General features: G+C 42.1%; 1 protein-coding gene across 2 annotated transcripts in view; it reads left to right on the forward strand.

The window, feature by feature from the left end:
- The window catches only part of SBK1 (SH3 domain binding kinase 1), a 79,400-nt gene that overhangs the window by 18,139 nt on the left and 34,075 nt on the right, over nucleotides 1-27,186 (forward strand). Inside the window, exon 1 of one of the 2 annotated variants that reach the window (XM_073553493.1) lies at nucleotides 21,103-22,983. The exons of the other annotated variant lie outside the window; for it this stretch is intronic. The gene's annotated coding sequence lies outside the window, so the exon portion shown is untranslated. Of the gene's footprint in view, nucleotides 1-21,102; nucleotides 22,984-27,186 lie in introns of those variants that run through there. 2 annotated transcript variants of the gene reach the window in all.

The following is a 27,186-nucleotide window of genomic DNA, read 5'->3' on the forward strand; positions in this document are numbered from 1 at the left end:
TCAGCGATCCACCTCCGTGTTTTACAGTAGGAATGGTGTTCCTTTCATCATAGGCCTTGTTGACCTCTCTCCAAATGTAACGTTTATGATTGTGGCCAAAAAGTTCAATTTTGGTCTCATCATTCCACATTTCCTTGTTCCAGAAGTTTTTAGGCTTGTCTCTGTGCTGTTTTGCGTATTGTAGGCAAGATACTTTGTGGCATTTGCGCAGTAATGGCTTTCTTCTGGCGACTGGACCATGCAGCCCATTTTTCTTCACGTTCCTCCTTATTGTGCATCTTGAAACAGTCACACCGCTAGTTTTCAGAGAGTCCAGGATTTCAGCTGATGTTATACTTTGCATCCCAAACAATTTTCCTGGCACTTGTGACAGGTTAGCTGTATATGCTAGTATTATCATGGCACTATATGGCAGCATTATGTGGGCTTATATATAACAGTGCAATCTTAGCACCAAGTGATGGTGGTTTGTATTATTTAACGATGAAAGGTGGTATCTGCAAATTGAGTAAGGAACTATATGGCAGTAATATGAAAAGAGGTATTTTGATACTGTATTTTAGTTGAGCACTGTGTGGCAGAATTATCTGCGCTATGTTCAACGGTATTATTTTGGCACTGTATGGTGTATTTTCTGTAACTATTATCCTGGAACCATATAACAGTATTAGAGTATTTATTTCAGTATTATTTTGACACAGTATAATGGTATTATGTGGGCTGTATATGGCTATATTATCTTAGCACTATATGGTGTTATTATGTGGGCTGTATATGGCGGCTGTATTATCTTAGCATTATATGGTGGTATTAAGTGGGTTGTAAAAAGCAGTATTATATTAGTACTATTCAGTGGTATTATATGGGCTGTACTGTATATGGCAATGTTATCCTAGAACTATACGGTAGTATCATGTGACCTGTATACATAATACTATCATGACTTGCCACTGTATGATGCTATATAGCTGTTTTATCGTAGCACCATATGGTGGCATTAAGTGACCTTATATAAAATGTTATTTTGACCCTATCTGGTATTATGTGGGCTGCATAAGAAATTATCTTGGCACTCTATGGTGGTATCATGTGGCCTGTATACGACAGTATTATCTTGGCACTATATGGTGGTATTATGTGGGCTATAAGAGGTAGTATTATCTTTAGTTAGAGTGGAAAGCTGCTATATTGAGTGTATTTTACTCTGGAGGACACAGTACATGTGTCTATTGCATGGACATTCTAATGAATCCGTGTAATTCCTCATTTCTCCTGTGGGGGAGCTGCAGAAAAAGAAAACACTTATTGCTCGACTCCATGGCAGATCAGCGGTGATCATCCTAATATAAAGGCAGCGTCCAAGGCTAAAAACACCCTAAATGCCTCAGAATTGGAGCAGAACAAGTTCTCTTTAATTTTTAGGATGATCTGTGCATGATACGCCTTTCACAAAGTGCCGCACAATTTGATCACCTAAATAATAAATAAGTACTTCCATTTGGGAAATTTCTTCTACTTTTCCAAATCAAATGTTGTGCGCTGAGGCCGATCAATAAGGGGATATCGATCGATGGAATAATAATTAATTTCATTTCTTAGTCACGATATGAGAGAGTGCGGAGAATGGAAATGCAGCAGTGCGGATTTTTATAAAACCGTATTCACGGCGAACCCTAAGAATTGCACCAGGGACATGTGTCCTGAGTATTTTGCCACATGCCGCGGATTTCTTGGCTCCAACCATCACTATATTTAATTGTATATATACCCCTCCTCCACTACCAGTGCCCAGTGGTGCCTGAGGTATCTGCAGAGTCTACCAACATTCCTGATAGCAGATGCATACCAGCTTACACTTGCAAATGGACCACCAAAAGACATCTTTCACTGCTTGGGGCAAGCAGATGTTCGTTTTCCAATTTTAGCATACCGATAAAGAGCTACAATTGAAGGTGCATTCTTTTTATTTATCCCATAGGTTTAAAAATTTATGACGATTATTTTGCTATCTTTCTCATGGTTGGGGCTCTCTTTTCCTGATACAGAGCACCAAATCCTCGGTATAGCTATGGATTTAAAAGATAACATGTTGATTTCCTGCAGCCACCACCAGAGGGAGCTCACTGCATATTGTGAATACACTGAGGATAGTATGCAGTAAGCTCCTAAGCTCCCTCTAGTGGTGGCTGCAAATGGTGATAAAAAGTTGATTGCCCACTTGTTTTTCTTTGAGCTGATGTTTAACGCATTAAAATTTAGAGTCCATTTTAAGCAGACTTTCATTGCAAACATTAATATGCTAATTTTACATGTAATGCGGCTATTGTGGTCGCCTCAACCCCCTCTCCAGTGAAGAAATGTCAAACAACACTTGCATATTTGCGTCATTCTCGTTAAATACTTCATCCCTCTCAAATGAAAAGACTACAATGGTGGAAATGAGGAAAGTGACAGCTGGGGAAGAAGCCAGTACTGCTTAACTGTCATCAAAAAATGACATTTCTTACAAAATTATTTTATTCATTGTTTTCAGTGTTTGCAGTACAAAAATAATAAACACAGTGATGTCACAGTACAGGGATAATGCACACAGTGACGCCACAGTACAGGGATAATACACACAGTGATGTCACAGTACAGGGATAATGCACACAGTGATGTCACAGTACAGGGATAATGCACACAGTGATGCCACAGTACAGGGATAATGCACACAGTGATGCCACAGTACAGGGATAATACACACAGTGGTGTCACAGTACAGGGATAATACACACAGTGATGGCACAGTACAGGGATAATACACATAGTGATGTCACAGTACAGGGATAATGCACACAGTGATGCTACAGTACAGGGATAATGCACACAGTGATGCCACAGTACAGGGATAATACACACAGTGATGTCACAGTACAGGGATAATACACACAGTGATGTCACAGTAGAGGGATAATACACACAGAGATGTCGCAGTACAGGGATAATAAACACAGTGATGTCACAGTACAGGGATAATACACACAGTGATGTCACAGTACAGGGATAGTACACACAGTGATGTCACAGTACAGGGATAATACACACAGTGTTGTCACAGTACAGGGATAATACACACAGTGATGTCACAGTACAGGGATAATACACACAGTGATGTCACAGTACAGGGATAATAAACACAGTGATGTCACAGTACAGGGATAATACACACAGTGATGTCACGGTACAGGGATAATACACACAGTGATGTCACAGTACAGGGATAATACACACAGAGATGTCACAGTACAGGGATAATACACACAGTGATGTCACAGTACAGGGATAATACACACAGTGATGTCACAGCACAGGGATAATAAATATGGTGATGTCACAGTGATTACATTGTGATATGTAACACGTATGGACTCTTTTATGACGCAGGAAAATGAATTATGTATATTATATATCACAGGATCACATACATTTAATGACATTTACAAAGGTCAAGATTAACAAGAATCTGTCAAGGGGCGATGAGAATTCTTATTTCTGGTGAATTCCTTCCATGGGTCCTAGTAATATGATGCCCTTAAGGTTGGCAGCAGTGGGATCGCTCGCTTCCTCCTGTAATTACATTTCTAAATTTAATTCTGTCACCGAGAGTCTCTGTTATCACAGATGATTGTGACCGCCACTTCTGCATCACGCAATGACAATTCGGAAGGGATGTGATTCACAGAATAAATATTAAAGGCAGCCATTGTCATCACTTATGGTACAGCGAGAAGTCTGGTCCTGCCACCCGGGAACTTCAACAGGCAAAAGGATGGTGAGGTATTAGCAAAAAGGGGCAACTTTTCTTTTTCTTTTTGGAGGAAACAGCGCCACTCAAAACCATAGACTGTGTTTGGAATTGCAGATCAGCCCTATTAATTAAAATGGGGATGAGTTGCAATACCAGACACGACCTACAGACTCGAGTGGCGCTGCTTCTGGGAAAAAAAAAAATACTAAAGTACTCTGAAAGTGTAGCTTTAAAGGGTAGTTTCTATAATTTAAGGCATATCATTAGAGCCCCTTCCACTAATTTCTTCTGATAGCAAGGGGTTGGCAAAAGTCAATGTACTGCCTCTTCTTATTGGTGCAATTCCAAGAGCCCAATAAAGGGGTGGTTCAGTCCTGTCTACATAAACCTTAAAGGGTACCGGTCAGTAATAGTACCCCCATGCCAGAAGTACTGCAAAAAAAATAATCATTATTTCAGAACGACCATAAAATGTATTATTTGCTATGATGTGCAACTTGTAATACTGTCCCTCTCCAACCCCCATGTTCTTCTTTTATGGACACATGGCCGTGGGTTTGTGATCGCTACCTCACGATGAAGCCCAATTAAAAGATCTGAATGATAAATCCTATCCATGTACAAGAGACTAATATAACATTGCTAAAAATGACACTGGGTCTGAGTCACAATACTAAATATATGTGGTGCCTCGGTCAGGGTATAAATATTTTTAATCAGTACAAAACAGGGTTTTTTTTCATTATTTTTGATATTAAAAGTTAAAGGGGTTGTCTCACGCTGCTTTATTAGATCGTATGGATATCATAAGAGGGAGAAGTCCAACTCAAGCCTATCCTCCTGGAGCCGGAGTGGAGAGTAGCTCTGGCTCTGTTGACCTGAAGTTTTCTGTGAGCAAACCTTTACTGGCAATACTGTTTGATCACCTTTTGGTTTCTGAAGCCAGACCAATGTTGACTAGTCAGGCTAACTTTATTTTAAAAAAATGAGGTATCACACTATGCGTTATTGGGGCGTATAAACATCATAGAGGGGAGTGTCCTCCTTGAGCCCGCCCTTGAGGAACCCGAGTAGAGAGTGACTCTAAGGTTCCCCTGAACATTATCTTTCCTTAGTATGTCGACTCGAGTTTCTGAAGCCGTATCCTCCTCTATTAGCTGAGCTTACTTTATTTAAAAAGGGGGGTATCACATTATGCTCTATTGATTTCTTGGATATTGCAGAAGGGTGTGCTCTGCTTGAGCCCATCTTGGAGGAGCCAGAGTGGACGGTGGCTCTAGTTGCCCAAAATTATTCATGAACACAACTTTATCGGATATACTAGCTATAGACATCATAGAGAGGAGCGTCCTACTTGAGCCATCCTGGAGGAACCAGAGTGGAGGATAACGCTAGCACTTGTCGTCTTAAGATGCTCATGAAAACAACTTCCTGGATTATATCAGCTATAGACATCATAGAGAGGATTGTCCAACTTGAGCCCACCCTGGAGGAGCTGAAGTGGATGGTGGCTCTAGCACATGTGGTGTTAAGATGCTCATGAATACAAGCTCCCTGACTATACCAGCTATAGTCATAATACAGAGGAGTGTCAAATTTGAGCCCAACCCTGAAGAACTGTAGTGGAGGGTGATTCTAGCATTTGTGGTCTTACGATCCACATGAGCCCATCCTGGAGGAACCGGAAAGGAGGGTAGGTCTACTACTTATGGTCTTAATATGCTCATGAACACAACTTTCTCTGATATACCAGCTAAACACCAGGGGTTTCGTTAGCCACACCAGAATCAATTAGCTCGGCCAACAAAAAGGGACTCTCTCACTATGCCCTATCGTGGCATGTGGACTTCACAGAGGCATCCCTTAGTCGAGTCCACCCTCAAAGAGCCACACTGGAGAGCATCTCAAGTTTTGTTGGCCTAAAATTGCCAATGAGCAGAATTTTCCAGCTGATCACCTGGGGTTTGTGAAGCAAGACGTGCATTGATTGACCAATCTCTGGGTCTGCTTCTTTTTAAGATTGGGTGGTCTGTGACCACTTCTTTATAGTCCATAAACATGAAGTCTTTTTAGATTATAGGGGCCCATCCTCCAGAGAATATCCATTTTAAACTGGTTTTGACTGATGAGGGTCAAGATGAGTTACTGATTCTCCACCTTTGAAGAATGGACACCAAAGGTCCTAGTGGCTCAATATACAAGAAAATCCTTGTATCTTGCCAATAATTATGGGATATTTACATTTTCCATGTTTTGTACAACTTGGAGTAGAAGATGTGGTCTGTGTTCTTATGCTTCTCAAGTCCTTGGCAGTCTTTGTTTCCAACGAGAGGACCTGAGAAGCACAACCATGGACATGGGTGAGGTGAGTATTACTTTGGTTTATTAATGGCAATGTCAGCTGTTTCCAAAAAGAGAAACAATAGGGCTAAAAAAACAAACCTCTTTAAGGGTGGCAGGGGCAGTATTATAGGCTCCTCTTATGGTGCCTCCCGAAATAACTTTTGTCTTCACCTTTTCTTTACTTCTATCAATGTGATTGAGCAGATAATTGTCTTACAAGTCCGAAATAAGTCTATTTTCTCCTGCACCCATTGTACTGGTGCAATCAACGCAACCATTAATAGGGCCCCGGCAGGACGACGGACCAGCGATTGTCCCATGCGACATACTGTTCTTTCTCCTACAATCAGCCATGTGGCATACACTTGAGGAATCTCCTAAGACGTCCATCTCGCATTACTATTTTTGATTCTTAATTTTCCACCATGTTCTTTACCTAAAACAGCACGATAGGGATGGAAAATAGAGACTTGTACATTGCAGCCAACACGACGGTTTCGTGAGCTGCGGCATAAAAAGAAACCACCACTGCTGTAATTAGCACCGGAAGAAGTAAATTAGCTATATTTAACACAAAAAGAAACGTGTATAAAGGAACGGCTGGTGCAAAAGTGGAATTACAGGTTACACCGAATGGCTTTAATTAGCCAAAGTGCGAGGTCTAAAAAAAATATATAAAATAATAACCTCTCATTAGAGCTTGTGATTTCCTGCTTATAAAGCACTTAAATAAAAAAAAAGTTCAAAAAGTGTTCCATCTCCGAGAATTGTGCAAGTTTGTGTTACGAACGGAAATGTTATGCTTTATGGAGCATTCATAATTTATAGCAACAAAATGGTTTAATGACATAATCACAAATCAACTCAAACTAGTTTTACAATCTGAGAACATGAATCTGATAAATCTCAGGCACAGTGGGGATGTAGCGTACAATTGCAGCCAGGTAGATTGTTCTCTGCAGCAGTCTGGTGTTATGATTAGGTAACCGAGGAGGATAGCCGGGGAATAGGCTAGGCAACCAGATAACCAGAGAGGTTGGTAACTTAGCGGATTGCAGACCCCTAAACTGATAACACAACTAGAATTAGCCGTGGGACGTGCCTACGATGCCCTAGACGCCTCGGCACAGCCAAAGAATTAACTAAGCCTAAAAAAAGAAAGGGGAAAGCTAAACTGCCCCGGAGTAGACCCCCAAAGGAAAAGATAGCCCCCGAACATATATTGCCGGTGAGACAAGATGAGGCACAAAACACAGGCAGAAAATAGAGTAAGCAAATGATGGGGCCCAAACTGGAAAAACAGGACAGGAAAGATACTGTCTGCAATCACGCAAAAAACCCTAAGAAAAATCCAACACGTCTGATATGCAAAAATACTGAAGCCACATGACCTCTCCCCCACTAGATCAGAATTCTGGTGTGAACTGGAAGCAAAACAAAAGATACTGATATAACAGGGGATTAGAAATACTGAAAAGACTGACATGAGCTGTGGCATATGGAATGAGGTCCAGCACAGGTCCCAGCAGGGAACAAGGCTGAACTCACACCAGCAAAGCAGAAATCAGAGAAAGGCAAAAAATGGATCAAATGCAAAAAGGTTAAAGCAAACAAATGACTTATCTGAAATATGCAGGACCAAGCAGGAGGCAAGCAGACTTCCAAAATGCACAGGAAGAAAACCAAATCACCAGCCAACTGAGGGAAGCCTGCTCACTTAAATCTCTCCAGTCTGTAACACCTGACCTCCAGTCATCCTCCTCAGGTGATTGACTTCTGTCAGCCAGACCAGCTCCATTACCAGCAGCAACCACCAGAGGGAGCCCAAACTCAGAAGCCAGGTCAAAAGTGTTCACAACAGTCTGGTCCCCGGCTGGATCTTTAAAATGCATTTTCTCTGAAAGACCGGAGCAATTATGCAGCCAAGGCTCTGATCCACACTGTCCATGGTTTGGGCAGTATGGATAAGATGGCAGGTTCCCTTTAACAAGAAGAAATGGTTCTAAGAGTGGAAGCCATGATTCTATGAACAGAATCCATGACATTTAAACGGCATCTGTCAGTAGAATTAATTCTCCTAAGCCGTCTATACGGGCCTGTAGGTCATAAAAAGTTGAAAAAAATGATACCTTGATATCTGCGATCCGATGTTGTATTCCTGAGAAATTCATCTTTTTCTTAATATGTAAATGAGCTGTTAAGATCTATGGGCGGTGCATAGATCTCCCTGAGAATCTGCCGCCAGGAATTATTTTAAATGTTAGAGCGCGTTACCAGTGTGAGACGTGTCGATCAGGAGAGCAGACTGTCAGTGATTACATGTCTCACACTGGTTTAATTTATAGTAATCTCCGAAGACAGATTCTCGGGGATATCTATGTCCGGCCCATAGATCTTAACAGCTCACTTACATATTAAGAAAAACGCGGATTTCTCCGGAATTAGACATCAGATCGCAGATATTAAGGTATCATTTTATTCAACTCTCTATGACCTACATGTCTGTATAGACGGCGTAAGAGAGTGGATCCTACTAACAGATGCTCTTTAATTAAAGCCAATAGGCTGTGAATAGAAGCCGTGACACCATGAGTGGAAGCCAGGATTTTATGGCATGATGTCATATGCAAAATCCAATAAGTTATGATTGGAACCCATGACCCTTAATGACAGCCATGATGTTAAGAATGGAAGCCATAATGCTAAAAACACATAGAATCATAGAATCGTAGAGTTGGAAGGGACCTCCTGGGCCATCTGGTCCAACCCCCTGCTCAAAGCAGGATTCGCTAAATCATCCCAGTCAGATGTCTGTCCAGCCTCTGTTTGAAGACTTCCATTGAAGGAGAACTCACCACTTCTCGTGGCAGCTTGTTCCACTCATTGATCACTCTAACTGTCAAAAAGTTTTTTCTAATAGGCTAGAAATGGAGACCATGAACAAAAGCCATGATAGTAAAAATTAGAAACTATTATGCTTTCAATGATTTTAGACATGGAAGCCATGTCACCAGGAACAGAAATTATGACGCGAAAAGCAAAAGCCACGTCGCTATGAACAAAATATAAGATGCTATGAATGGAAGCCATGACACTAGTAATGGAAATCATGGCGCTATGATAGGAATCGGTGATGCTATGAATGGAAGCCAGTATGCTACAAGCAGCACATTATCCTGTTGTATGTGCACATGTGGAATTTGTAGCCATTATATGACTTGTATCCTGCATTTTCACCAGTGTTTCACTCTCTTATTTTCAGTTGTCTATGAGCTAGTGTGTGGAGACTATGATGTCTCCCATACACAACAGACACAGACATGAAGGATTCCTGCTGTCCTATCTCTACATAGCACAGGTGCAAATGGGGCAACAGCATAGAGGGCATCATACAGCACCACTAAGCAGTGTAACTGTGAATCCTGACGAAGCCGCTCAGGTGAAACGCGCGTTGAGGTGCAACTGAGTGGGACATTGCAGCGTCTCCCTGCCTCACATACGGGAACCATGACAGCAGGTATAATTATATGTTGATATAGGCATACCGATGCTTTAATTCTGTATGTTCACTATCTATATAGCCCAGTTCTATCTTGGACTACATGTTCAAGTTATTTTGAAATGTGGGACATTTAATCCTTATATAAGATAATGAGTGTGTAGTGAAAGCATTAGTATTGGATAACTATCACTGTGATTTATGTTTATTTGGGCATTTTCCCGTTGTATAATTTATATCTCTTTGTGATAGTCCACGTTATAATGGTCTTCTTATATATAATCCTGCTGGGTAATTAATATTAAGATCCTGACACAGTTAAAAAAAAAATTTACTATCCCGCTCTAAGGCCGGGATTTCTCTGCTTGACCCTAGTTGTCGTGTTGTGCCAAGTTATGTCTTTTACCAGTCCTCACTCAATTATATTGTCATTTTTTCAGAATTTTGCATGATGTTTCAACAATAAAATATTACAGTGATAAGTTTTTGTGGTGTTGATCGCTCTGGTGACACACGTGTTCACTGCGTTGAGTTGATCATCACATGTTCGGTGTTCATAACTGTGAATCCAACTCTGTGATGAGAAAAACCCTAGAAGGCAACAGCATGGTCTGTCTGTGTCTCTGACTCTCTTTTCAGTTTGCTCCATAGACTTCAGTAGGCAGCTGTAATGTGATCCCTCAGTGAGCTGTCAATCTTTATGCAGGGTTTGATGAATGGCGAATGATCATGTAAATGTACTCCTTTTGATATATTACATGGCACATAGACACAACATGATTTAGTGACACAAAATCTAGTTTTGAAAGTGCTAATTGCTTACACACATAAACCCTAAATCCAGAGCATGCTGTGGGTATCAGTACAATTGTGACTCCCCTGTACTCTAAAATGTTTTATTTCCTCCGCTATTTGGTGACCTCACATGATAGTCGTTGTACATGATGTCTCTAATTTTGTGTTGGATGCTTGGAAAGGCTTCTTTTTGGTTCCGCTTGTCAAATTTGGAGGCATCAAGTGAATGAAATCTGTGACATCTGCGCACGAAACTTGTTTAAAGGTCATTCATATTTTCGGCAAGATATTAAAATGAATCAGTTGTACTTCTGTTCCTGATTTTCCATAAAAGCTCATTATTAACCTCTAAGCCATAGTATCAGAAGCAGAGAAGAACAGATCACTGAGGTGTGCAAAAGTATTCACCCCTTAGCATTTTTCCTTGTTTTTCTATCTCACAACCTGGAAGTCACTGTTTTTTTTAGGGTTTGCATCAGTTCATGTACAGAACATGCCTACAACTGTGAACTTTTTGTTTTCCTTTTTTTGTGAAGTCAAAAACAAATAGGACAAAATAACTGAAAATTTCATTGTGCATAATTATTCACCTCCTAAAGTCATTACTTTGTAGACCCTCCATTTACAGCAATTACAGCTACAAATCGCTTTGGATAAGTCTCTATGATCATTCCACATCTTGTCACTGGGATTTTTGCCCATTCCTCAAGGCAAAACTGCTCCAGCTTCTTCACGTTAGATGGTTTCTTCCGGTGACCAGCAATCTTCACTTCTGACCACAGATTCTGAATTGGATTGAGGTCTGGGCTATGACTAGGCCACTCCAAAAATGTACACGTTTCCCCTTACCTTTCTCTTCCACTCAAATGTTGATATAACAGTATTCTTTGGGTCATTCTCTTGTTGGAAGGTGACCCTCTGTCTCAGTCTTAAATCACTGACAGACTGAAACTGGTTTTGCTCAAGAATATCCCCGTATTTTGCACGATCCATCTTCCCCTTGACTTGAACCATTTTCCCTGTTCTGCTGCCAAAACATATTCCCACAGCATGATTCTGCCACCACCATGTTTCACTATGGGGATGGTTTTCTTGGGATGATTAGCTGTGTTGGTTTGTCGCTTGACATAGCGTTCACCCTGGTGGCCAAAAAGTTCAATTTTGGTCTCATCTGACCATAGCACCTTCCTCCATACATTTGGGGAGTGTCCCACACCTTTTGGCAAACTCAAAATGTGCCTTACAAGTTGTGTAAGTAAAAAATGCCCACTTTTCTATAAAGGCCACCTCCATGGAGTATGTGGTCATATGGACAGATACTGCAGTCTCTTCTTGGAAACTCTGCAGCTCCTTCAGGGTTACCTTTAGGTCTCTGTGCTGCCTCTCTGATTAATGCCTTCCTTGCCAGGGCTGATAGTTTTGGTGGGCGGCCCCCTCTTGGCAGGTTTGTTGTGGTACCATGTTCTTTATGTTTGATTATGGACTTGATGGTGCTCCAGGGGATCATCAGAGATTGGGATGTTTTTTATAACCCAACCTTGACTTATACTTCTCAAAACTTTGTCCCTGACTTGATTGGACATCTCCTTGGTCTTCATGGTGGTGTTTTTGGAAATCTCTTTGGTCTTGATGGTGGTGTTTTGGAGATCTCCTTGGTCTTGATGGTGGTGTTTTGGAGATCTCCTTAGTCTTGATGGTGGTGTCTTGGAGATCTCCTTGGTCTTGATGGTGGTGTTTTGGAGATCTCCTTGGTCTTGATGGTGGTGTTTTGGAGATATCCTTGATCTTAATTATGGTATTTTGGAGATCTCCTTGGTCTTCATGGTGGTGTTTTGGAGATCTCCTTGGTCTTCATGCTGGTGTTTTGGAGATCTCCTTGGTCTTCATGGTGTTTGGTTACTGTGTCTTAATGGTGTTGCAGTCTCTGTGGCCTTTCAGAACAGGTAACTTGTATATACTGACAGACATGTGTCACTTTAGACTGCACACGGAGACATCCTGTCACTAAGAATGCAACTTATAGCGGTAATTGTTTGCACCAGGAATTTTTAGGGGGCTTCATAGCAAAAGGGGTGAATACATATGCATATGCCAATTTTTAGTTATTTGATCCCATAAATTTAATTTATGCCTATATTTTTCTCACTTCACCAACTTAGACTATTTAGTGCTGATGCATCACAGACAAATAAGATTACAAAAATATTTCAACTCAATTTGTGATGTAACAAAATAGGTAAAAAGCCAAGGGAGTGAATATTTTCGCAAGCCAATATAGATAGATTGATATGAAATCTCTCTCATATCTAACTATTTATCTACACCATATGGAAAAAAGTATGTGCCCCCTCCACATTCACTTCCAGGAGGTTTTCTGACCTTCCATCCTGCATCCATAGTCATTAATTTGGAGTCGGCCCTTCTGCAGATATAACGGCTCCTGCTCTTCTGCAAACAATTTCTACAATATTTTGGAGGTGTCTGGGGGAATTTTTGTCCCTCCATCCAGAGGAGCATTTGTGAGGTCAGATACTGATGTTGTGGGGAGGCCGGGCTCACAATCTCCATTATAGGGGTTGGATAGGGGTTGAGATTGGAGCTCTGTGTGACCGGTCATGTTCTTCCCCTCCCTGTTTTTATAGACCTTGTGCACTGGGCACCGTCATGGGGAGCAGAAAAGGGTCTTCCCCAAACTTGTCCCACAAAGCTGGAAGCTACAGTTGTCCACAATGTCTTGTGTTGAAGCATCAAGATTTTGCTTCACTAGAACTAGGAGGCTAAGGCCGACCCCTGACAACAGCCCATAGTATTATCCTCCTCCATCATCTGTACAGGGGGCACAGTGCAGTCAGGGGGTAACATTCTACTGGAATCACCAAAACCAGACTTGTCCATCAGACGCAGATAGAGAAGTGTGATCCATCGCTGCACAGAACACGTCTCCTCGAGAGTCCAGTGGTGGCGGCTTTATACCACTCCATCCGACACTCGGCATTGTGCTTGGTGATGTACGGATGCATGCAGCTGATGGGCCATGAAGCTCCTGGCGGAGGCTCAGTGTTTGTGCTGATGTTACTGGAGGAGGTCTGTACTCTGCAGTTATGGGGTCAGCAGAGTGTTAGTGACTTTTCTGCAATTCTCACTTGACCCTCCACTCTGTAACATTACGGGGTCTCCACTTCGTGGCTGAGTTGCTGCGGTTCCTTCCGCTTATCAATAATATCACTCACAGGTGATGGGGGAAGATTTAGGAGGATGAAATGTCATGGACGGACTTGTTATCCCGGTGGCTCCTATGACAGAACCACGCTGGTATCACCGGCCATTCTGTCACGATAGTAAAGGCGTACGACATGGCGGGGGCCGGAGGTTATAGACCAGGGGTAGGGGACCAGATCTTATACACTGGGGGCCAGGGACCAGTTGTTATACACCGGATGGCAATGAGGCTGAATGATAAACTGGAGTTCAATGATTGAAAGATGTGCCCCAAAACTTTTGCCTACAGAATTTATCTATCTTTTTATCCATCTATTTATCTATTATCTATCTATCTATCTATCTATCTATCTATCACTTGTCTATTATCTATCTATTTAGGGAGATATGATCTTAATAAATTATACTGATTAATTCAGTGGTTTCCAGTATCGTACTATCTTGGGGCCAATTTACACATAAATTTTAGCCAAATGAGTGATCAAGAGAAAATTTCTTCCCAACCATTGCCCTGTGTAAACACGTCTGCCAACTGGACCAGCTGTAGTTTGATGGCATCTTTTATACGAACATAAAAAGTCTACCAGGTTGTAAATAGTTTTTGGAAGCAATTTCAGTAAAAGAACTGACCATCGGGAGCTTTAGAACTTTGGATTCCTGTGCTGAGTAGCATCAGGACCCCGAGGCCACCTACAGAGTGCCGAGCGCTGGCCGGATGTACCCACCTTAGGCCTCTGACACCGTAGCGTGATAAATTCTGAATTTTAAAGTCTTGATGGATAAATCTGACAGTTTTCGTTGATACCAAGAGATATTAGCTGCAGGATTGTTTAGTGCTAGCTGTAAGGTTTGGTGGGCTGATTTTATTAAAGCTGAAGAAGAAGAATCTTAAAACCTTACAATCAAAATCTAGAGAATATAGAAGGCCTCTTTTGCCCTAACACTGACACCGAGTACTAAGGAAGGTTTGTTAAAACAAAGTTGTTTTCTGTTGTGCCGTGAAGGAACTGTAGTCATGACCTCAACCAGATCAAAACATTGACCCAACATCACTGTCTCACAGCATTAATGCTCTTAAAGCCTAGCTGTCATCTACCAGAGTAAAGGCATGGCCGTTCTTGCTGCCATCATCAACCAAAACAAGATAAAACTTGGTTATCTTTACCCATACCAGTCTAATATGTCCAGGAACTGTCCCACTTCTCCTGCTGTGTTACTTACCACCTACTCTTTTTCAGTAGGTGGTTCCTCTTCATCAGCATTCTGCCGGCATTACATGTGTTGGGATATTGTTTACCTCATTTCCCAGTATACATTTTTTTCTTCCATTATTCAATGACTTGAATACTTGAAGCATTACAATGAAACACTTCAAAGTGCTCTGGATGAATTTGCACCCCTATAAATAGAACACCACAACGCAGACAGCGACAACCCTGGCACATGGTGCAAACACGTTTCCCAAACACGTTTCCTGCAGTGGTGCTCCAGGTGCGCCGAACGTCTGTGGAGAAAATCCAATCTACACGAAGATTTCATACATTTTAAGTTTATGCTTAGAACATACAACACTGCCCTTCACCTCTCCAAACAAACCTATTTCAACACCCTCATCACATCACTGTCAAATAACCCAAAACGTCTCTTTGACACTTTTCATTCTCTACTCAATCCAAGAGTACAGGCCCCAACCACAGAGCTCAGAGCTGACAATCTGGCCAATTACTTCAAAGAAAAAATTGACCAGATTCGACAGGAAATTATCTCCCAATCACCTCATACCACGCACTGTCCTCCCTCCCCCACTGTATCTAGCTCACTCTCTGATTTTGAACCAGTCACAGAAGAAGAAGTAAGCAGGCAACTTGCATCTTCTCGCCCAACTACTTGCACCAGTGACCCATTTCTGTCACATCTCCTCCAGTCCCTTTCCCCTACTGTCACCCCTCACCTAACTAAAATATTTAACCTCTCTCTCTCTTCTGGTATTTTTCCCTCCTCATTTAAGCATGCTATCATACATCCACTACTTAAAAAACCATCCCTCGACCAAAACTGTGCCGCTAACTATAGACCTGTCTCTAATCTTCCCTTCATCTCTAAACTCCTGGAACGCCTGGTCCACTCCCGTCTTATCCGCTATCTCTCAGAAAACTCTGTTCTCGACCCTCTCCAATCCGGTTTCCGCTCTTTACACTCCACTGAAACTGCCCTCACTAAAGTCTCTAATGATCTGCTAACAGCTAAATCAAATGGTCATTACTCCATGCTAATTCTCTTGGATCTCTCTGCAGCATTCGACACTGTGGATCATCAGCTTCTCCTCACTATGCTCCGTTCCATTGGCCTCAAGGACACCGTTCTCTCCTGGTTCTCCTCCTATCTCTCTGACCGCTCCTTTACTGTATCTTTTGCCGGTTCCTCCTCCTCTCACCTTCCCCTTACTGTTGGGGTCCCCCAAGGATCGGTTCTAGGCCCCCTCCTCTTCTCCTTGTACACTGCCCCTATTGGTCAAACAATCAGTAGATTTGGGTTCCAGTACCATCTCTATGCTGATGACACCCAATTATACGCTTCTTCTCCTGACATCACGCCAGCCTTTCTAGAAAACACCGGCGATTGTCTAAACGCTGTGTCTAATATCATGTCCTCACTATATCTGAAACTGAACCTGTCAAAAACTGAACTCCTGGTGTTTCCTCCCTCTACTAATGTACCTATACCCGACATTGCTATTTCTGTGGGTGGCTCCACTATTACTCCCCAGCAACAGGCCCGCTGTCTTGGGGTCATACTTGATTCCGAGCTTTCCTTTGCCCCCCACATTCGATCACTGGCTCGCTCTTGTCATCTGCACCTCAAAAACATTTCTAGAATTCGACCTTTTCTTACTTTGGACTCTGCAAAAACTCTTACTGTTTCTCTTATTCATTCTCGTCTCGACTATTGTAACTCTCTTCTAATCGGTCTCCCTCTTACCAAACTCTCCCCTCTCCAATCTGTCTTGAATGCTGCAGCCAGGATCATATTCCTCACCAATCGTTACACCGATGCCTCTACCTTGTGCCAGTCATTACACTGGCTACCCATCCACTCCAGAATTCAGTATATACTTATTACCCTCACCCACAAAGCCCTCCATAGCTCAGCACCACCCTACATCTCCTCCCTTGTTTCAGTATACCACCCTACCTGCGCCCTCCGTTCTGCTGATGACCTGAGGTTAGTATCCTCAATAGTCAGAACCTCCCACTCCCGTCTCCAAGACTTTACACGTGCCGCGCCAATTCTTTGGAATGCACTTCCCAGGTCAATACGATTAGTCCCCAATCCCCACAATTTTAAGCGTGCCCTGAAAACGCATTTATTCAGACTGACCTATCGCCTCAACACATTAACCTAATCTATCCCTGTGTGGCACAGCCAAAAGTTTTACCATAACCAGATTTCCCGCATCATGTTCCCACATGCTTTATGCATCCATTAGCCCTCTGTGTCTGTACTGTCACACACTTAACATTATGGCTGGTCCATACAATCAGGGCAACTGTTACCACCCACCTTTCGTGTCTACCTCTTTCCTCATAGACTGTAAGCTTGCGAGCAGGGCCCTCATTCCTCTTGGTATTTGTTATAATCTACTGTATGTGATTATTGTTATGCTGTAATGTCTATTGTCTGTACAAATCCCCTCTGAAATGTAAAGTGCTGCGGAATATGTCGGCGCTATAGAAATAAAATGTATTATTATTATTATTATTATTATTATTATTATATAGATGGGATGTTCCAGTGTTCACTGTGCAGTTTACAGTCATGGCCAAAAGTATTGACACCCCTGCAATTCTGTCAGATAATATTCAGTTTCTTCCTGAAAATGATTGCAAACACAAATTCTTTGGTATTATTATCTTCATTTAATTTGTCTTAAATGAAAAAACACAAAAGAGAATGAAGCAAAAAGCAAAACATTGATCATTTCACACAAAACTCCAAAAATGGGCCGGACAAAAGTATTGGCACCCTCAGCCTAATACTTGGTTGCACAACCTTTAGCCAAAATAACTGCGACCAACCGCTTCCGGTAACCATCAATGAGTTTCTTACAATGCTCTGCTGGAATTTTAGACCATTCTTCTTTGGCAAACTACTCCAGGTCCCTGATATTTGAAGGGTGCCTTCTCCAAACTGCCATTTTTAGATCTCTCCACAGGTGTTCTATGGAATTCAGGTCTGGACTCATTGCTGGCCACCTTAGATGTCTCCAGTGTTTTCTCTCAAACCATTTTCTAGTGCTTTTTGAAGTGTGTTTTGGGTCATTGTCCTGCTGGAAGACCCATGACCTCTGAGGGAGACTCAGCTTTCTCACACTGGACCCTACATTATGCTGCAAAATTTGTTGGTAGTCTTCAGACTTCATAATGCCATGCACACGGTCAAGCAGTCCAGTGCCAGAGGCAGCAAAGCAACCCCAAAACATCAGGGAACCTCCGCCATGTTTGACTGTAGGGACCGTGTACTTTTCTTTGAATGCCTCTTTTTTCTCCTGTAAACTCTATGTTGATGCTTTTGCCCTAAAAGCTCTACTTTTGTCTCATCTGACCAGAGAACATTCTTCCAAAATGTTTTAGGCTTTTTCAGGTAAGTTTTGGCAAACTCCAGCCTGGCTTTTTTATGTCTCGGGGTAAGAAGTGGAGTCTTCCTGGGTCTCCTACCATACAGTCCCTTTTCATTCAGACGCCGACGGATTGTACGGGTTGACACCGTTGTACCCTCGGACTGCAGGGCAGCTTGAACTTGTTTGGATGTTAGTGGAGGTTGTTTATCCAACATCCGCACAATCTTGCGTTGAAATCTCTTGTCAATTTTTCTTTTCCGGCCACATCTAGGGAGGTTAAGGGGGTTTTACACTAAGCAATATCGCTAGCAATATCGCTAAAACGTCACTGGTTTTGTGACGTTATAGCGATATTGCTAGCGATATCGCTATGTGTGATACTTACCAGCGACCGGCTCCCCCGCTGCTCATCGCTGATCGCGCGAGAATGTCCGGCTCCATTTCTCGTCGGGCGCTTCCTGCTGAGACTTCCTGCTGTGACGTCCAGCGACGCGTGGAGGCGGGCGGGAGGACGCAGGATCGCTGTGTGTGAATGGTAAGTATCGTGCGCTGCGTCGCTGCTGCATCGCTGTGAGATCTTTCTGTATGAAAGCTCACTAGCGATCATTTAGCGATGCACCAGCGATCCTGACCGGGTCGGATCGCTCGTCGGATCACTGGTGCATCGCTAAATGTAAAAGGGCCTTTAGCCACAGTGCCATGGGCTTTAAATTTCTTGATGACACTGTGCACGGTAGACACAGGAACATTCAGGTCTTTGGAGATGGACTTGTAGCCTTGAGATTGCTCATGCTTCCTCACAATTTGGTTTCTCAAGTCCTCAGACAGTTCTTTGGTCTTCTTTCTTTTCTCCATGCTCAATGTGGTACACACAAGGACACAGGACAGAGGTTGAGTCAACTTTAATCCATGTTAACTGGCTGCAAGTGTGATTTAGTTATTGCCAACACCTGTTAGGTGCCACAGGTAAGTTACAGGTGCTGTTAATTACATAAATTAGAGAAGCATCACATGATTTTTCAAACAGTGCCAATACTTTTGTCCACCCTCTTTGTTATGTTTGGTGTGGAATTATATCCAATTTGGCTTTAGGACAATTCTTTTTGTGTTTTTTCATTTAAGACAAATTAAATTAAGATAATACCAAAGAATTTGTGTTTGCAATCATTTTCAGGAAGAAACTGAGTATTATCTGACAGAATTGCAGGGGTGTCAATACTTTTGGCCATGACTGTATATGTTGCATATTATTAGATACTTGTCCTATTTGGAAACGTGATAAAGTCACCTCACTTCTTGCATCTCAAACGCTCGAAGTTAGTACGACACTTCCTGTTGTCAAAGATCGCTCCTTGGAAATCTTTTTCCTTGGAAGTGTCTCCATTTTTCTATCCAGAGCAGCTGCACCATACACGTCTGTGTGACAGATGCCACTCCTACTATCTGTTCTTACTATCTGTTCTTATTCTCTTTGTATGAGTGATTTCAGAAGAATCTGTCACAGCGGGATGTCTCCGTGATATCTTAAGAATCTGGTATTCCTTTGAGATTAAAGGAATTGTCCAATTTTGAATAATTTATTTTTTTAGGCATGAATGTTTAACAAAACAAAACATGAAGGCATAATAAATAAATTCGAATAAATGGAGGCATATTCACCTTCCGTCACCCCCGAGAACCCAGCACCAGCTGCTTTGGAATTCTGTGCTAACATCGAAAGCGTACCAACAGGACACCTAAAGCCTGTGATTGACTGCAGCGGTCAGGCGACCGGAATAGCGCGTCATCAGATAAACTTTCGATGACCACTTTTCTTGTTACCAGACCGCTGCAACCAATCACAGGCTTCTGTTGACAACAGGCAGTGCAAACACAGTTTCAAATTTTAGTTCTAGAACTATTAAGACTTTTGTTTATAGTTCGTTGCCTTGGAGACCGACCACAGCTGCTAGACAGCAGGGCATGTTCAGTGCTTACAAGCTCTTTTCTGTTGAGCTGGTAAGCACTTTTGAAAATATGGATCGCTGGAGTGCACTGTTACCTTTTAATCCTGGACAGCTTCAGAGCAGCGTTTACAAGCTAGACAGCATCGGTGGTCGGTCGCCTAGGAAACGAGCTGTAAACAAAAGAAAAGTGTTAATATTTCAAGAACGGTTGCAAATTTTAATAAGCAGTGAATTGCGAAAGTGCTTGTTTTAACAAGTCCTGTCTGACCGTATCCATTTATGAAGGTGAAAAAAACGCTTTAAGTGTGTAGGACAATAATACACACTTTGTTCTTGCCTGATCCTTTCTCGGAGGTAAGCGGCACAATGGCTGTATATGCCAGCCGCTCATCTCCGTTTTTAACGGAAATAATCTGATTACTCAAACTATTATTCAGTCGACAGCTATATAATGTTTACATCCACCCTTAAAGGAGCGCGCATAAAACTCCACGAGTCAAAATATGCACAGACGAGCAAATAAAAAGGCACAAGTGAAGTGTATAATAGGCTCGCGTACAATGTCGGTACACAATAAGAGCATCTGTTCTGCATATTATCATTATTGTGCTATATCACAGACGCTCCTACATTAAATGGGCGCTTATGAATACAGGGGTGGGATTTATGATTCAGGGAGGCTCCAGTTTTTTTATTATAAGGCTAGAGGCGCTGAAGGAGTTAAGGAAAGCTCAAAACACCTGCTGTTAAAGAGACAGCGCATACTCGCTGGCGTCCCTCCCTCCAGCACGGTTGACCTAGAAACTAACATCCTTCCTCTAGGACCCAGGTGCAGTCTGTCACATGATATGGAGAAGAAATGATTAGTGGGGTGCCAGGCTGTGGAATAAAATAATGGGGGTGCAGAATAATGTATGAGCACCCGAGCATGCCCCAACATTGGAGCTTGGAAGGATCCATTCATAAAGAGAGATCGGGGTGGGGGGGGATGCATCAACTGATTGATGGCAGCAAGGAAGGTATACAGGTGAGCCGGAGACAGGTATACGGCATTGAGAGCAAAATAGAGCACGGGGTGACTAGAGAAATTGGCAAGGGACTAAAGGGGTTAATTAGAGTGTCAGCAAGAGGGACACAAGGTTATCACAGGACAGAGAGCTTGATGTGGACCTAGAGGAGAGGTGGTGGAAGGAGGGAGATCAGAAGAGAGAGACGGGATACAGCACAGGGGAGGGGGAGGCAGAGAGGATAAACAGGGAGGAGAGAGGCTGAGAAGAGACAGAGAAAGAAAGGATCCTGGAGGAACAAGGGAGTGTGAAACCGAGACTCAGGCTGGGGGATTACAGAGGAATGACAAAAGCGAGACCACCGAGGAAAGAGTGAGGACATAGAACACACAGCAGGACCGAGGTATACGATGCAGACGCAAGGGTATAGGATGCGGAAAGGGGAGACCGGGATATAGAGACGGTGAAGGACAAGAGGAAAGACAGGGACTGGGGCAAAGGATATGGGAGATGGACACAGGAGTGGACAGAAATACCGAGATATAGGGTTCACATGCAGGAGGGGGAGAAAGGCTGGGATATAGGGTACGGACAAAGGAGACGGAATAGGACAGGGATATAGGGTACGGACAAAGGAGACGGAATAGGACAGGGATATAGGGTACGGGAATAGGACTGGGATATAGGGTACGGACAAAGACGGAATAGGACAGGGATATAGGGTACGGACAAAGGAGACGGAATAGGACAGGGATATAGGGTACGGACAAAGGAGACGGAATAGGACAGGGATATAGGGTACGGGAATAGGACTGGGATATAGGGTACGGACAAAGGAGACGGAATAGGACAGGGATATAGGGTACGGACAAAGGAGACGGAATAGGACTGGGATATAGGGTACGGACAAAGGAGACGGAATAGGACAGGGATATAGGGTACGGGAATAGGACTGGGATATAGGGTACGGACAAAGACGGAATAGGACTGGGATATAGGGTACGGACAAAGGAGACGGAATAGGACTGGGATATAGGGTACGGACAAAGGAGACGGAATAGGACAGGGATATAGGGTACGGGAATAGGACTGGGATATAGGGTACGGACAAAGACGGAATAGGACTGGGATATAGGGTACGGACAAAGGAGACGGAATAGGACAGGGATATAGGGTACAGGCAAAGGAGACGGAACAGGACAGGGATATAGGATATGGACAAAGGAGACGGAATAGGACAGGGATATAGGATATGGACAAAGAAGTAAAGATAAAACACATATAGGATAGGAAATAGCACAGGGATATAGGAAATTGGAAATAGTGTTGGGGTAGGACAGGTGTATAGGATACGGACAAAGGAGAGGTGGGATAGCGCTGGGATATAGGATACAGAGAAAGGAGACAGGATAGGACAGGGATAAAGGATATGGATGGGACGGTATAGATATAGGATAAGCAGAGAATAGCGGCAGTGACTTGGGAGGACACAGACGGGCGGAGGAATAGATGGTGGTGAATACAGATTGTGCAGGTAGACGGCAGGCTGTGCTGCTGTATCACTGGCTCTGTGTGCGGGGGGACGGGGTGGCAGACGACCTGTTAGGAAAGGCCCAGCCTATGGAAGGGACAGGAGGCAGATCTGGGATGCACTAGTCTGATGTGTGACCGGACCATTCATACTGGTACAGAAGACCCTCCAGGACACGGGATGAGAGAAGTCGGGGGAGGACTCCCACCTACAATCTGAATACTACTCTATACAGGTAAGAGAGCCCCTATAGATAACCCTTCTATAATGCATCCCTCCCCCTATATATTATATATATATATTATCGTCAGAATCCAGCATACCCTATTAACCCCTTATCAGACACATTCACGGTCACTGTAAAATTTCCAAAACCATTGCATAATATGTCCACATATGTGACCCAGTTCCAAGCTTTGAACCTTGATTAACCCTTTCCACAACTTAACCCATTAACCTATTTTTACATGCGAAATCCAGAAGGAATGTCACCACATTAACACTTTTCTGCCCAGCAACTGCAGACCATCACTTTCATTGGCAGATCTCCTGTGAGCCACGTTGAGGCCTGCAGAGTGTTACTCCCATAGGGGCATTGCCATATAAACCCAACATCGATCCCTCCCGTTCTCTGTAATGTTGGATATGGGTCATATAACCCTTGTAGGATACGGACTCTTGCATTGACTGACATTACTGAAGCCCTGTCGTTGTATCCTGGAAAATCTGAGCATACTTGTGTACTTAAGTGTCCGGGACATGGCAAGGCCGGTCTGCAATGTCACTCTCATGGCGGGTATATGTTGGGGACACACAAGGCCTGTGTGTATGGCTGTGAATGACACCTACAGGGCTGCACGGTGTCTGTGGAGGGAGCGCAGCTCCGCAGCATTGTGAGGACTGTACATCAATGACAAGGCCCCGTACTCGTAGTAGTCACTCATCCGTGGAGCACCATTATTCAGATCTTTGACCCCCTTACGCCTATAATAGAGTACCACATATAATGGCAGTGAATGGACCCTACTGTAATATCTGCCCACATATGTATATAGGCTTTCCTACTACTAATAGTACAATTAACTCCATTCAGGATATATCTGAATGTGGACGTTGTCAGGGATACACAGAAAACTCTGCGTGTCAGCCATCTTGAAAAATGTCTCACAACATTGCTTTGTCTCCAAGAAAACAAAGACAATGGGTGAAATCATGGCAACAAAGGCCCGACTAAGTCAACCGCCTATAGGTATCGGACAACCCTATAGATTAGAATTAGTCGGCGCTATTTTGATATCATAAGAGTGGTCTAATAATAAAAAGTCTACAATTTCGGAATGACATTGGGGTCTGGAAGCGTTAGACGCCATGTTTCTTATGGGCAGGAATGGAATAGACAATAGACGTCGCTTCCAGGTCTGGACCTTAGGTGTCATTTTACCCTGGCAGGTTTATTCATGTGTCACTAGAACTCATCCCCCCAGGGCCGGGGACTGTTCGGAGTGCTGTCTGTACAGGTGTGCGGTGGCTCTGGGGGCCGTCTGCAGCTGGGTGTTCATTGAGGTGTGGTGCCATAATGGAGGTGGGGGGTATATACTCTATTACACAGATCCACAATGTGCAGACCTGGCTCTTGTGTATACGGAGACCTCCCCGAGTGAGTACCACGCTCCGGATAATAGGAACGAAGGTAGTTAGGGTCAAGTTCAGTATCATCCAAATGGTAGAGGATGATGATGTTATTATTGTCTGATATGAGCTGTGTAGATGACGGTGACTGATGAATATTTATCATGTGTAATTATCACACTATCAATGTTAGAAATTCAAAAAATCGTTTAGGGACTGAACCTAACCATTGAAAAAGTGATGAGGTAATTCTAGATATTTTACATATTTTATATATAAAGTGCTCTCAGTGAGAGAAACAAAATAGGAATCTTGTGGGTATGATACCTTTTAATGGCTAACAAATAATAGTGAATGTTGTTACAAAGCAAGCTTTCGGGACTGCTTATGTCCCTTCATCAGGCTGATATATATATATATATATATATATATATATATATATATATATATTTTTTTTTTTCTACTGGCTAACACGGTACCAAACCACTTTTTTCGTCTTACATATTTTATATATATATATATATCTTTTTACTGGTTTCTTTTATTGTTTTATTTGTCACCATTTTACTATAACATAAGTGTTCTTAATTTTGCTTTTTACCTTGTTTCAATTTCTATATATTTTATTCCCCTTGTTTATTTCTTCCTGTGATTTCACTCTGTCATGTGACTTGTCAATCATGTGTCTAACCACCGTGACCATTGATTGGTTGCTGGTCACATATATACCCCTTCCTGTTTAAATCAATAAACTGCCACCTGATGAAGACGGTTTACCGTCGAAACGCGTTGTGGGCTAAAGAAACTACTGCTCTCTTATCTTATTCGGGCCGCTCCTCTGAGTGTTTACTCACATTGTCCCACCGAGTAGATGTATATGGCACATTTACACCATGCATATTCCTGTGTGTGTATATGCCGAGGTGTATATGTATAACGAGGTTATGCCATGCAAGTATGTACCGTATGTATTTCTCATGTGCATGCACGTTTACATGCCAAATTTATGCCGTGTATATGTATATATATGCTGAGATTATGCCACGTATTTTTCTGTGTATGTAGCGTTTGTCATATATTTGTATATACATATTCTGTATATAGGTATGTGCATATGTATATGCAGAGTTTATGCCGTGTATATGTAGAGTTTATGCCTTGTACATGTATATGTAGAGTTTATAACCGTGTATATGTATATGCAGAGTTTATGCCATGTATATGTAGAGTTTATGCCGTGTATATGTAGAGTTTATGCCGTGTATATGTAGAGTTTATGCCGTGTATATGTATATGTAGAGTTTATGCCATGTATATGTAGAGTTTATGCCGTGTATATGTAGAGTTTATGCTGTGTATATGTAGAGTTTATGCCGTGTATATGTATATGTAGAGTTTATGCCGTGTATATGTAGAGTTTATGCTGTGTATATGTATATGTAGAGTTTATGCCGTGTATATGTAGAGTTTATGCTGTGTATATGTATATGTAGAGTTTATGCCCTGTATATGTAGAGTTTATGCTGTGTATATGTATATGCAGAGTTTATGCCATGTATATGTAGAGTTTATGCCGTGTATATGTAGAGTTTATGCCGTGTATATGTATATGTAGAGTTTATGCCGTGTATATGTAGAGTTTATGCTGTGTATATGTAGAGTTTATGCCGTGTATATGTAGAGTTTATGCCGTGTATATGTAGAGTTTATGCTGTGTATATGTATAGTTTATGCTGTGTATATGTATATGTAGAGTTTATGCCGTGTATATGTAGAGTTTATGCCGTGTATATGTAGAGTTTATGCTGTGTATATGTAGAGTTTATGCTGTGTATATGTAGAGTTTATGCCGTGTATATGTAGAGTTTATGCTGTGTATATGTATATGTAGAGTTTATGCCCTGTATATGTAGAGTTTATGCTGTGTATATGTAGAGTTTATGCTGTGTATATGTATATGTAGAGTTTATGCCCTGTATATGTAGAGTTTATGCTGTGTATATGTAGAGTTTATGCTGTGTATATGTATATGTAGAGTTTATGCCCTGTATATGTAGAGTTTATGCTGTGTATATGTAGAGTTTATGCTGTGTATATGTATATGCAGAGTTTATGCCATGTATATGTAGAGTTTATGCCGTGTATATGTAGAGTTTATGCCGTGTATATGTAGAGTTTATGCCCTGTATATGTAGAGTTTATGCTGTGTATATGTATATGCAGAGTTTATGCCATGTATATGTAGAGTTTATGCCGTGTATATGCAGAGTTTATGCCGTGTATATGTAGAGTTTATGCCGTGTATATGTAGAGTTTATGCCGTGTATATGTATATGTAGAGTTTATGCCGTGTATATGTAGAGTTTATGCTGTGTATATGTAGAGTTTATGCCGTGTATATGCAGAGTTTATGCCGTGTATATGTAGAGTTTATGCCGTGTATATGTAGAGTTTATGCTGTGTATATGTATATGTAGAGTTTATGCCGTGTATATGTATATGTAGAGTTTATGCCATGTATATGTAGAGTTTATGCTGTGTATATGTATATGTAGAGTTTATGCCGTGTATATGTAGAGTTTATGCTGTGTATATGTAGAGTTTATGCTGTGTATATGTAGAGTTTATGCCGTGTATATGTAGAGTTTATGCTGTGTATATGTATATGTAGAGTTTATGCCCTGTATATGTAGTTTATGCTGTGTATATGTAGAGTTTATGCTGTGTATATGTATATGTAGAGTTTATGCCCTGTATATGTAGAGTTTATGCTGTGTATATGTAGAGTTTATGCTGTGTATATGTATAT

The sequence above is a fragment of the Dendrobates tinctorius genome, unplaced genomic scaffold, assembly GCF_039654945.1.
Source record: "Dendrobates tinctorius isolate UK_male_01 unplaced genomic scaffold, ASM3965494v1 ptg000202l, whole genome shotgun sequence".
Classification (NCBI taxonomy): Eukaryota; Metazoa; Chordata; class Amphibia; order Anura; family Dendrobatidae; genus Dendrobates; species Dendrobates tinctorius.